This window comes from Cebus imitator, unplaced genomic scaffold (genome assembly GCF_001604975.1).
Source record: "Cebus imitator isolate Cc_AM_T3 unplaced genomic scaffold, Cebus_imitator-1.0 Scaffold513, whole genome shotgun sequence".
NCBI lineage: Eukaryota > Metazoa > Chordata > Mammalia > Primates > Cebidae > Cebus > Cebus imitator.
The window spans coordinates 1280929-1292147 of NW_016107828.1; positions in this window are offsets into that span (position 1 = coordinate 1280929).

Below are 11219 nucleotides of genomic sequence, written 5' to 3' on the forward strand. Positions count from 1 at the left end.
GAAAAACCCATTCATGCCTCCCCCAAATCATTTGCTCTCCTTTAAGTTGCCTTCATGCTCCCTCTTCTCTCCTAGATGAAGAGGGTATATAAGCTTCTATATCTCTCTGGGTTGGGGGGTATTCATTTTTCTTTAGTGTGATGCCCTCGTGCATGTAATAAATGTTATCTTTTTTCCTATTAATCTGCCTGTTGTCAGTTAATTTCGTAGATTCAGTTATCACATCCTCAGAGAGCAAAGGGAAAGCCAAGTCTTTCATTCAATGGTTTGCAAATCCCCAGAGGTTTCTAAAAAGATTTGTGTCATTACCAGAAATAGGTTGCATCATTACTAAAAAATAGTATCACATCTTAGCCTCCAGAAAATAAAGTCTTGAAAAGGATCAAGATGGTAACACTCTGGATAGGAGTGGAAATGTAACAGCAGGCAGTAACAGAGAAAGGAAAGGAAAGGAAAGCAAAGCAAAGTAGAAGACATGATATGATACAATAACACACTATTGTAGGGGCTCTCCCTTCACAATGAGCCAGTAAGTTGTAGAGCAGTTGTGTTTATTCTATCTGGGAACTTCTCTGGAAAAGTTGTAAGAAGGAGCTACTCCTGAGGGTAGTCCCTAGAAGAGAGAAACGATGGGGAGCTATGTCCCAGGCTCCTGTTTTTTGTTTATTGGTGTTCTATTTTGCCTTGATTGAGATTCACTTTATGGGGAGCTAGACTGTGCAAATGATTCCCTCCTGTTCATTCAGAAAGCTGGTTACCATTCCTGAGGGATGGTGTTTTACGAGAGTCAAAACGTGAAAGGAATGTCTGGGAAGAGTAAAGCATCAGTCAAGAGAAAGAGAAAGAGGCAGGAGGGAGGAAGAAGAAAGGGAGCCATAGAGGGACTTTGACATAGTGCATGATCTTTCATCTCAATAGAGCATCTCTTCCATTTTTATGTTTTAAACTCAATACACAAAACAATTACATGATTTTTTCTCTAGAACACACAGAGTGGAGAATACAGATATGATTCCTTTTTTGCAAGATCTTGATAAATTATGTTTCTCTCCTTCAGAACACTTTCCAGTTTATACTCATTGGTATTATTTGATTAATAACCATAGCTTCCAAAAAATAGTAAATTTTTGAAAACAAGGATCAAGTCTGATTTTAATTTCCATTGTATCTCCAGGAGCTGGCACTTAGTAGGAGCTCAGCAAATAGTTGTTGAATAAATAAGTGAATGGATGCGTGTGCTCGAGGAGGATTTTCAGTTATAACAACATGAAGGGTCAATAATTGCTCTCCACAAAAAGAAAACAAAAAGAATAAAACTGGATAAAATTGTCCAAAATGCCCATTTCAGAGCACTGGGTATCCTCACTCCAAGCTATTCATCTTTCCTAATCCTCTCCAACATCAGACTTTCTGGCCTTTGTCCTTTGTACTCAAATCACTGCCAGGTAATTAGATGACTAAAGCTAATCTAATTCCTGTCATGGTGTTGATAAGTATGCATGCCATAATGGTTTAGCCATGCACGCCCCACATTTGCAGTTTACTGGATGCCTCAAATCCTTATCCATAAGGAAAAAGAAATAACAAAAATTAGTAGCACTATTAAAAAGCAGTGAGAGAGATATTTTAGGTAGAAAAGAGAATATTTTAGTTCTTTCTAAGTCTATCACATACCTACCTTGCTGCCTCTTCTCCCTCCTGTAAAGCATTACAATCTATATTTGTAGTTAAGTTAGAGAATTAACTAACTTCATAAGATTTTTATGACACATATTTTGAGATAATTGAAGACTTCCTGATGTGCCATAAATCCAGGAATTGAGATTTCCTGCACTAAATGATTTAGTAGTTTGTGGAAAGCTTATACACTCAAGACTACTTCCAAAACAAGACCAAATACCCAAATCTTCCCTCCAGAACTTTAGCTCTAATCCTTAAATTATTTTGATCCGCTTTCACTGGAACTTCTTGTGAAAACTGAGCTATAATTGCTAGAGGTACTATAAATTAGATGGTATGTTATGTCTTTTTCTTTCCCAAAGTTAAACTCTTAACATTAGTCAGAAATTGATTTTGAGTCATTTAATAAAGTGAAGGGATCAGAGCGCCATCTAGTGGTGTAACTTGTAAATTCATGCAACTTTCCTTGATCCTAGTTGTAGTCAGAATTCTAAACCAAAAATAAATTTTAAAAACTACATTTTTGAATGGAAGTAATTAACATACACACAAATGTGTGTATATCTTTTGTGAAATCATTCAAAAACGTCTTTAAAAGCCATTGAATTTAGTGTAATCAGGTTGATGCAAAAGTTATTGCAGTTTTTACCGTTAAAAAAAATGACAAAAACAGCAATTTGCTTTTGCACCAAATTTATAGAAACCCTGGCTTGGCTCAGCTAACTTATAGCCATATGACCATCAGTAAATTTTTAATATTGTTGCACCTTGAGTTCCCAATCTGTAAAATTTGGGGTTAAAAAAAAAAAAACCTTTTAGGATAACAGAAATGGTGAGGGTGATGGGGTTCAGGACATGCTACCCTAAAATAAGTCACCTTGGCATTTGAGAAAACGGCAGAAATAGTAAGACCATAAAACTTAGCTGACCTTCTTCTAAAGTAGGTTATAAGAAGATTATATGTCTCGTCCAGAGGAAAATAATGTCACACAAGGACACAGGGAAGAACCTGAACAAATAAGTCCTACTAAGTTCCCCAGTTTATTACTCATTAGATCATACACTTTTATCCTCCCAGCATACTTCTGCATGCCCAGCCACAAAAATTAACAAGTTTGCCCTGTTTCTTTGCAATAAGAGAGAAATCATATTCCCCACAAGGGTTAAGGAATAAATGCAGAGAGAGGAATTTACTTACATTGATTCAAGTTTTAAAGGATGAATTTTGCAGTTTGATGGAAACTTGAGAGAATAAGGTACTAATAAGAGGATTTTTTTAATTGTACAAGCAATGCAGCCTGGCAAGAGAAAAAGTAAAACCTGGGATATGGAGGAAAAAAGTGAAAAGGCAAGAGACTAGAGATCACAATGAGGTGAGAGAGTAGATAAGGTGTAAATAAGGAAGAAAAAGATCCAGAAAGATAGGAAGTAACAGAGATTCATTCCAGAGCTTTACAGATGATGATGATGTCGCAGGTGTGCACAGAGGTGGATGTCACAGGGGTAGGGGTGCCGTAAGGCTGGGTGTTGGCTGAGTTGTCCAGATATAGAATGCTTAATGGCAGCAGAGAGAAAAGACCATCAGCAGAAGTCGAAACCTTTAATAATTATGCAAGAGAGACCGATACTTAAGAAGATGACAATAAGAAAGAGGAATAGAGATGGAATAGGCAGATGGCATCAGTCCCAAAGCACAGGGAATTTTTGCTTGAGGGTGTCAGTTTCCTCAATCATTCAATCAGCCTCTCAGTCCATCTGTATGTGTGTGAATGTGTGTATATGTCTGTGTCTCTCTCCGTCTCTCACGTCTCTCTTTCCGTCATGGTCTCTCTTGTGCATAGTGTCCCAAAATTCCTAGTGTAGTTTTAAGCTTTAATAACTTCAAAAGTATAAATGCTACCAACAGACACACATGTTCACATATATATATATATATATATATATATATATATATATATATGTATATGTATACAGAGACCAGTTCAGAATCTTGAACTTGGGAAAGCTTCCAAATTTTTTCCTGGAGGTACACAAAACAGCTGGTCAGTTATTAAGATATAGCACCATTTCCATTTCAAAAAATAAGGCCATACTCCTGGGAAATTCTTGCTAAATGACCCAGGTAATAGTTTAGATTACCTGGCTTTTGGCTTGTCCTCGCCCCCCTCATGAAAAGAAGTCACCCTCATTAAAAGCATATTTTAATAAAACTGCAGTCAATGATCTTTTTTTTCTCTTACGACAATGTTCAGGACATGCTATACTAAACTATGGTGCCATGGCATTCTGAATAAGCTGAAGGAATTTGAGGACGTCAGGTGCAGGAAGAACTCTCTGACCTTCCCCCTGAAGCAGTTCAGAAGACCTCCATCTGCACAGTACCCTACCTATACCTGGCGGAAAGGAGCATCTTTATCTCAGAAGATGGAGGCTCAGGTAACAGGAATCTGAACCAACGGGCCTGGCTAAATTTCCCCAGTTTACTGCTTTTAGCTCGTATCCTTTCTGTTCTATCATATTTTTCCATGACTTTTCACTCATCATCAAACCTAGTATAAAAACATTCTAGCTTAACCATTTCTTCGGGTCTTCATTTTCTGATGAAGACTCCCACGTCACATTATATTAAATAAATCTGTATGGTTTTGTTTCTTACTAATCTCTTTTCAACTAATTCAGAGGCTCAGTTGAGAACCTAGAAGGGTAGAACAAAAAATATTTTTCCTCCCTTGCATGTGTGGTAGTATATGTTATATATTACACTATCTCAGCATATTTTTTAATATATTATGTATGATACCTTTTTCATAAAAGTACAAGAACTGAAGCTATCCTATTTCTGGCATGTGTTCAGGGGTGGTAGAATATAATAGCTAAAGAAAGGGCCCTAGGCTTAGACTATCTCAGTTGAAAATATGATTTATCAACTTACTGGCTAGGTAATCTTTGGTTAGATAACCATCTTAAGCCTCAAATTTTTCTACTACATAATGGGATGGTACTAATACTACTCATCTCATAGGATCAGGGGAAGGATTTTAAAATACAACATATTGAAAGTCACAGCAATGCATCAGAAAGGTTTCCTTTTATTATAAAATTAGCTCAACCTTATTTCTATCATTTCTCTCCTATTCCTTTTCTTCTTCATATATTAACCTGGCCTGCCTCAGCAATAATTTGAAGTAGGAAGTTTAACGTAACTTGCTTTTGAATCTACTTCTTCCAAATCCATTACAGAAAAATAGTGCTTTTTTTCCTAACTTCCTTTACCTATATAAGAATTTGGGACCAAAATGTAAAACAATTCACTTCATTTGAATTCCAGGGAGATCTTAGCATATTCGAGCTCTGTGTCTACTGACTGTAATCGATTTTGTTAGGTTCTAGTCCTTAAATCAAAAAGAAATGTAGATTTATTCTCAGCAAGCCAAATTCTCATTTCCTGCTGTTCCCTGGACACAAAGGAGATGGAGATTATTAAAAGGTTAAAATATTTTTGGAAACCATAACTATTATGCCTAGCTTAATTAACCCTTCCATTGAATTAATGGCAGGGTTAATTAGCTCAAGTGGGATACAGCTTTTAGTTTGGAAAAATAAAGCCTTAGAGATTCGAGTCATTCTTTCGCCATCTTGTGGTTTCATTCCCACACTGCAATGTGTTAAATCTTTTCTCTAAAAGCTGGATAGCTACATCATTTATCTACCTAATTTTAGAATATCTTGGCATGTATTTAAAGCTGCCAGTTAAAACTACCAGATGATTGCATTTTGTCCTTTTTTTCCCAAAATACCAGATATTCAAATGTTCAGTCTTGATATCCCTCTAAAAACGGAGAATGTTTTCATATACATTTGGCAATAAATGAGAAAAGATTCAATGAGGAACAGCTGAGTTTACAAAGGAAGGCTGACACTTGCACAGTTCTGTGGATTTCCTACTTATATGCTACATTCTCTGCCAGTGTATCCTTCATGGCTTTTATCAAGACAAATAATGATACACTTAGAGGACTCAATCAATACAATTTTGACTACTTAACTTGAAGACAAAGTGTTGTTGCTGTTGTTTTTATTTTTTATCCATGTGTCTGGATGGTCATCTTCTATCCCACTGTTACTCATTCAAACTACTGACAAGAAGAGAACCTGAAACTACCTTCATTGGTAGAGTCTTCTACATCGGTGAGGTGAACACAGCCTCAGTGTATCAGTGCTAAGGTCAAGAAAAACTCCTAAGTTCTCTAATTCCTTATCTACCTTTATTTCCATCACAGGATTAAAACACATTCTTATTTACATAGCACAAATGAAAAAAAAATTATCCTATGTTTCCATGGTTCCAAAAAAGACTACCAGAGCTAACCTTTGAAGCTAAAATGGACTAACAATCAAAACAAGCAAGTCTGTAATTTTCCAACTAAAATTATAACTGAGCACTGGATTACAGACAGATCCATCCTTAAGTAATGCCCTGCTTTGTCTCAGATAGAACATTATAAATGAATTCACTAGAAAAGACTTCCTATTATTTATCAATTAGCTATTGTAGCAAATAGCTAGCTATTTATTCTCTATCAGGTAGCTGCATATGAAACTATCCCAAAACTTAGTGGCTTAAAACAGTAATTCTGCAGGTCAACAATTTGGGCTAGGCTCAGCCGGGTGATTCTTCTGATCTACACTGGGCTCATGCATGCGTCTGTGGTCATTTGCTAGGTTAGCCAGAAGATGGCTGGTCTAGCATGGTCTCAGCTGGGATGACTTACCTCTGCTATACATGGTCTGTCATCCTATAGCAGGCTAGCTGAGGCTTGTTCTCATGATGTCTGAGCAGGTTTCCATGCCTTATTAAGGCCTAAATTTGGAAGAAGACTGAGATACATTCAGGACTCTTGAGGCCTTGGCACACTGTCACATCTGCTGCATTTTATTGGCCAAAGTGAGGCCCAAGGCCAGCAGGATCACATTGCAAAAGCTCCATATACAGGGAATAGTGAAGAATTGTGGCCATTTTTTGCAATGTGCCATTTTTATGCCCAATATATGTGATTGTATCACTCTTATTTGAATACTTTCATATTTGTTCCTATTCAACTTAGGACAGTATTATAATAGAACAGACTCCAAATGTTATGAATAAGCTAATAATATTGCAATAGAAACTTATTCAAATGACTTATATACATTTCCTCCATAATACAAATCCTGTTTTAACATGACCATGTTGTACATTAACCCCATAGGCTATAGCTGGGAATTAATAATTAACTTCAATGCCACTCAGAAAACCAATGTGAAAAAAAAGCAGTGAACTATAAATCAAATATAACAGTTGTACTTTGGTTCTACCAATGACACCCTAAGATGGTGTCTTCATGATTAAACCTAAGGACCATGTAGTTATCTGAATTCCTAAGTTTCCCTCAATTAAAATGAAAGGAACTAAGAAAGAGAAGAGAGGAGAGGTAGTACTTGGAAGGAAACAGGTGTCCAAGTCTCATTGGGTATAGACATATTTCAGGATAGTTTCCTAAAATATTCTTTTTGGGAGAAAGCCTGGTAACCTAGAAAGCTGGTTTGAGAAATAGAAGACCTGGTCTCTGCTCCCACCTCTACAACTTGTCAGTGGCTTTGAGAAAGAAATTGCTATGCATAGGCCAGCATTTGCTCATTTCTATAAATTAAGGCAACAGACTAAGTGAATTTTTTTAAATCTCTGCCAATGCTTTAAAATAAAAAAAATGGTGGCAGTTCTTGAGTTCTCTGTATATAATTACTATGCCTAACTCCCATCCTTACTCATCCTCCCACTCCACTTTCCATCCATCCTAGAAAAAAAAAATCCCAAAATGTGTATGTCAAATGGCCTTAATCCAGTTGGGCTAAGAGTACTTGCTATGTAAATGAGAGAATTCAATATGCTAACATTTGTAGTGAGTGACAACTTGTTTGACAATCCGATTACATGACAGACGAGACAAGATAAGGCTGCCAACAACATACTGGATGTGTGACTGGGGGTTGGGTGTGAGAAGTGACAATGACATGAAAGAAATAAAGGCTTTTTTTTTTTCCAGAAAATCAATAATCCAACAGAGTATAAATGAAGCTGTTCTGGAGAAGGCAGATAAGACTTTGTAGATACGCTACATGAACACCTACAAGGGACTGGCGATTAGAAAATGTTTAAAACCAAAATTCAAAATAGGAGGACAGAGTAGAATTCAGGTCAGCTGAGCAGTGGTATGTGCCAGAAGAGAGGAAATTCAGAGTGATTTGTAGGAATGGGTCTCCAGAGAGAACCAGCACTCAGTTCAACCCAACAAGGTCAAAAGATACTTCCACACGCATGTTTATAGCAGCACAATTCACAATTGTAAAAATGTGGAACCAGCCTAGATGCCCATCAATCAATGAGTGGATAAAGAAACTGTAGTGTACATATATATATATATATATATATATATATATATATGATGGAATACTACTCAGACATAAAAAGGAATGAATTGATAGCATTTGCAGAAACCTGGGTGAGATTGGAGACTTTTATTCTAAGTGAAGTAACTCAGAAATGGAAAACTAAACATCATATTTTCTCACTCGTAAGTGGGAGCTAAGGTATTAAAATGCCAAGGTGTAAGAATGATACAATAGACATTGGCAGCTCAGGGGGAAAGGATAGAAATGAAATTAGGGTAAAAAGACTACAAACTGGGTTCAGTGTATACTGCTCAGGTGATGGGTGCTCCAAAATCTCACAGATCACCATTGAATAAATTACTCATGTAACCAAATGCCACCTGTTCCCCAAAAACCTACAGGAATAAAATATTAAATAAATAAATAATCTACTTTATGCCAAGCACTGTTTTGCAGTATAAAAATTTTTTAAAATACTCTTTTCTCAAGAAGCATTTTAGAGAGGGAAAACAGATAATTTTTATGGGATAAATAAAACAGGAAATGGGTTCCTGGGTAGGGTCAGGGAGGTTGCAATTTTTAAAAGGTTAGTCAGGGAAGGCTTCAAAGAGAAGTGGTATTTGAGTACAGACTAGAAAGAGATGAATGCAAAGGTTCTCTACCACTTGCATGAGCCTGATGATTCTGAATTCACAGAAGACATCAGGCAAAGCAGACTTATTACTCACAGATAGGCAGCAAGGACAAACAAATCTAAGATCCATGGCAAGCCAACCTCCCAAGGCTCAGGAAAGCTGCTCTAGGTGGATGGAGTCTCACCTCTATGTGTCCCCATGTCAAACAGCAATTGAGATACCCTCAAAGCATGCACCACACCCTGGGTTTTATACCCTGAGCACTGCTTGAATCACTGAGTTCAAGCACTGTAAGACACCTGTTCTAGTAGGAACAAGGGTATATCCTGGGCTATTCCAGACAGTTCCTTCTTATCTCAGGAGATTGCATTATTGCTACATTCTACAGCTATTCTAAGTATTACGATTAGAAGTCTGGGAGAGACAGGTCAGCCCAAGCCAACCAGGGATCTGTTCTACTGCAGTGGGGTGGGGGGGGCAGTTATACAGGTGAACATTTGAGGACACATGTTCAAAGCAGATCATGTCTCATATATACCAGGATCTGCAAAAGAAACCAGAGCAGCTGAAATGGAATGAGCAGGTAGGGAGAGATGTAGGATTTCAGAAAGAAGAACTAGTTTGTGGGCATGTTGGAAGCCCTCTATAAAGACTTGAACTTTTACTCAGTGCATCATAGGAAGATACGAGATGGCTTTGAGCAGAGAGACTTGACCTGATTATCATGAAGGTCATGGGGCTTTGGGCTCAGTCTGGTCATACTGGTTATATAAACTTGTTTGTATGTTAAGAAGGGCAAATATACAACAGAATCAAAATCTCTAAATCAGTTTATTCTTTATTCAATAAACAAATATTTAAGTGAACAAACGTAAGCCTAAATTCTAGAGATACAACAATGAATATAACACAGACATGCCTTAGGAACTTAAGATTTAGCAGAGAGAGAAAGATTTCAAACAGAGAGAGATACAAGAAAAGAGGCACAACTCAGGTGTAACTTTATTTCTTTGTAAACCTAATTTGCTTGTAGGTCTGCACTCAATAGTAGAAAACAGCTTCTCCAAGATGACCAAATAAGGAAGTGCTCTGGAGTGCAGTTCCCAGGGAGAACAACACAGAGAGTGAGTGATCACTGCATTTCCAAATGAGTTTTTACCACCCACAGATCAAGAGATTCCTGGGCTGAAAGGTGCCAGGAGTTTCCAGTATAGCTCTTTCAGCCAGCACCGTGGGTCTCCGCACAAAAACTCAAACAAATCTGGGCAGCTGTTTCAAATGGTGCCTGGAATGCCTGGGATACAGAGCCACCCATTCAACCAGAAAAAAAGGGACTGAAACAGGGAGGCAGGTAATCTGGCTCAGCAGGTCCCACCCCCACAAAGACCAGCAATCTGAAATGCTCTGGATTGAGAGTTTCGCAGCAAGTGCAGCTGGACTCCAGATGGTCCAGCTCAGTGGGGGAAGGGCATCAGCCATTACCAAGACAGTCCACCACTACTGAGGCAGTCCACCATTAATAAGGCAGACCACCATTACCGAGGCAGTTCTAACTGTATCTCTGTAAACAAAACCACAAGGAAGTTCTAACAGAAGCTGAGCAGAGCCCATGGCAGCTCAGCAATACCTCTGCTGGCAGACTGTGATTAGACTGCCTCCTCGCTGGGCAGGGCATCTCTGAAAAAAGGCAGCAGCATGTCAGAAACTTATAAATAAAGCCCCACCTTCCCAGGACAGAGCACCTGGGGAAAAAAAAACAGTTATGGGCTCTGCTGAGGCAGACTTAAACATACTTGCCCAGCAGCTCTGAATGGAACAATGGAGCTCACAGCTCAGCACTTGGCCTCCTATAATGGACAGGCTGTCTCCTCAAGCAGCTCCCCGACCCCCGTATATCCAAAGAGACACCTCATAAAGGAGAGCTGAGGCTGACATCTGGTGGGTATCCTTCTGGGACGAAGATAACAGAAAAAGAAGCCGGCAGCAACCCTTACTGTTCTGCAGCCGCTGCAGGTAATCCCCAGGCAAGCAGGGACTGGAGTGGACCTCCAACAGTCAGAGGAGCCTGACTGTTAGAGGGAAAACTAAAAAACAGAAAGAAATAACTTCAACATCAACAAAAAGGACATCCACTCAGAGACCCCATCTGAAAGTCACCAACTACAAAGACCACAGGTAGATACATCCACAAAGATGGGAAGAAACCAGTGCAAAAAGGATGAAAACACCAAAAACCAGAACGCCTCTCCTCCTTCCAGGAATCACAGCTCCTCACAAGCAAGGGAACAAGGCTGGATGGAGAACAAGTCTGATGAATTCACATAAACAGGTTTCAGAAGGTGGGTAATAAACATCTCTGAGCTAAAAGAACATGTTCTAACCCAATGCAAAGAAACTAAGAATCTTGAAAAAAGGTTTGATGAAATGTTAACGAGAATAAACAGCTTAGAGAAGAATATGAATGACTTGATGGAG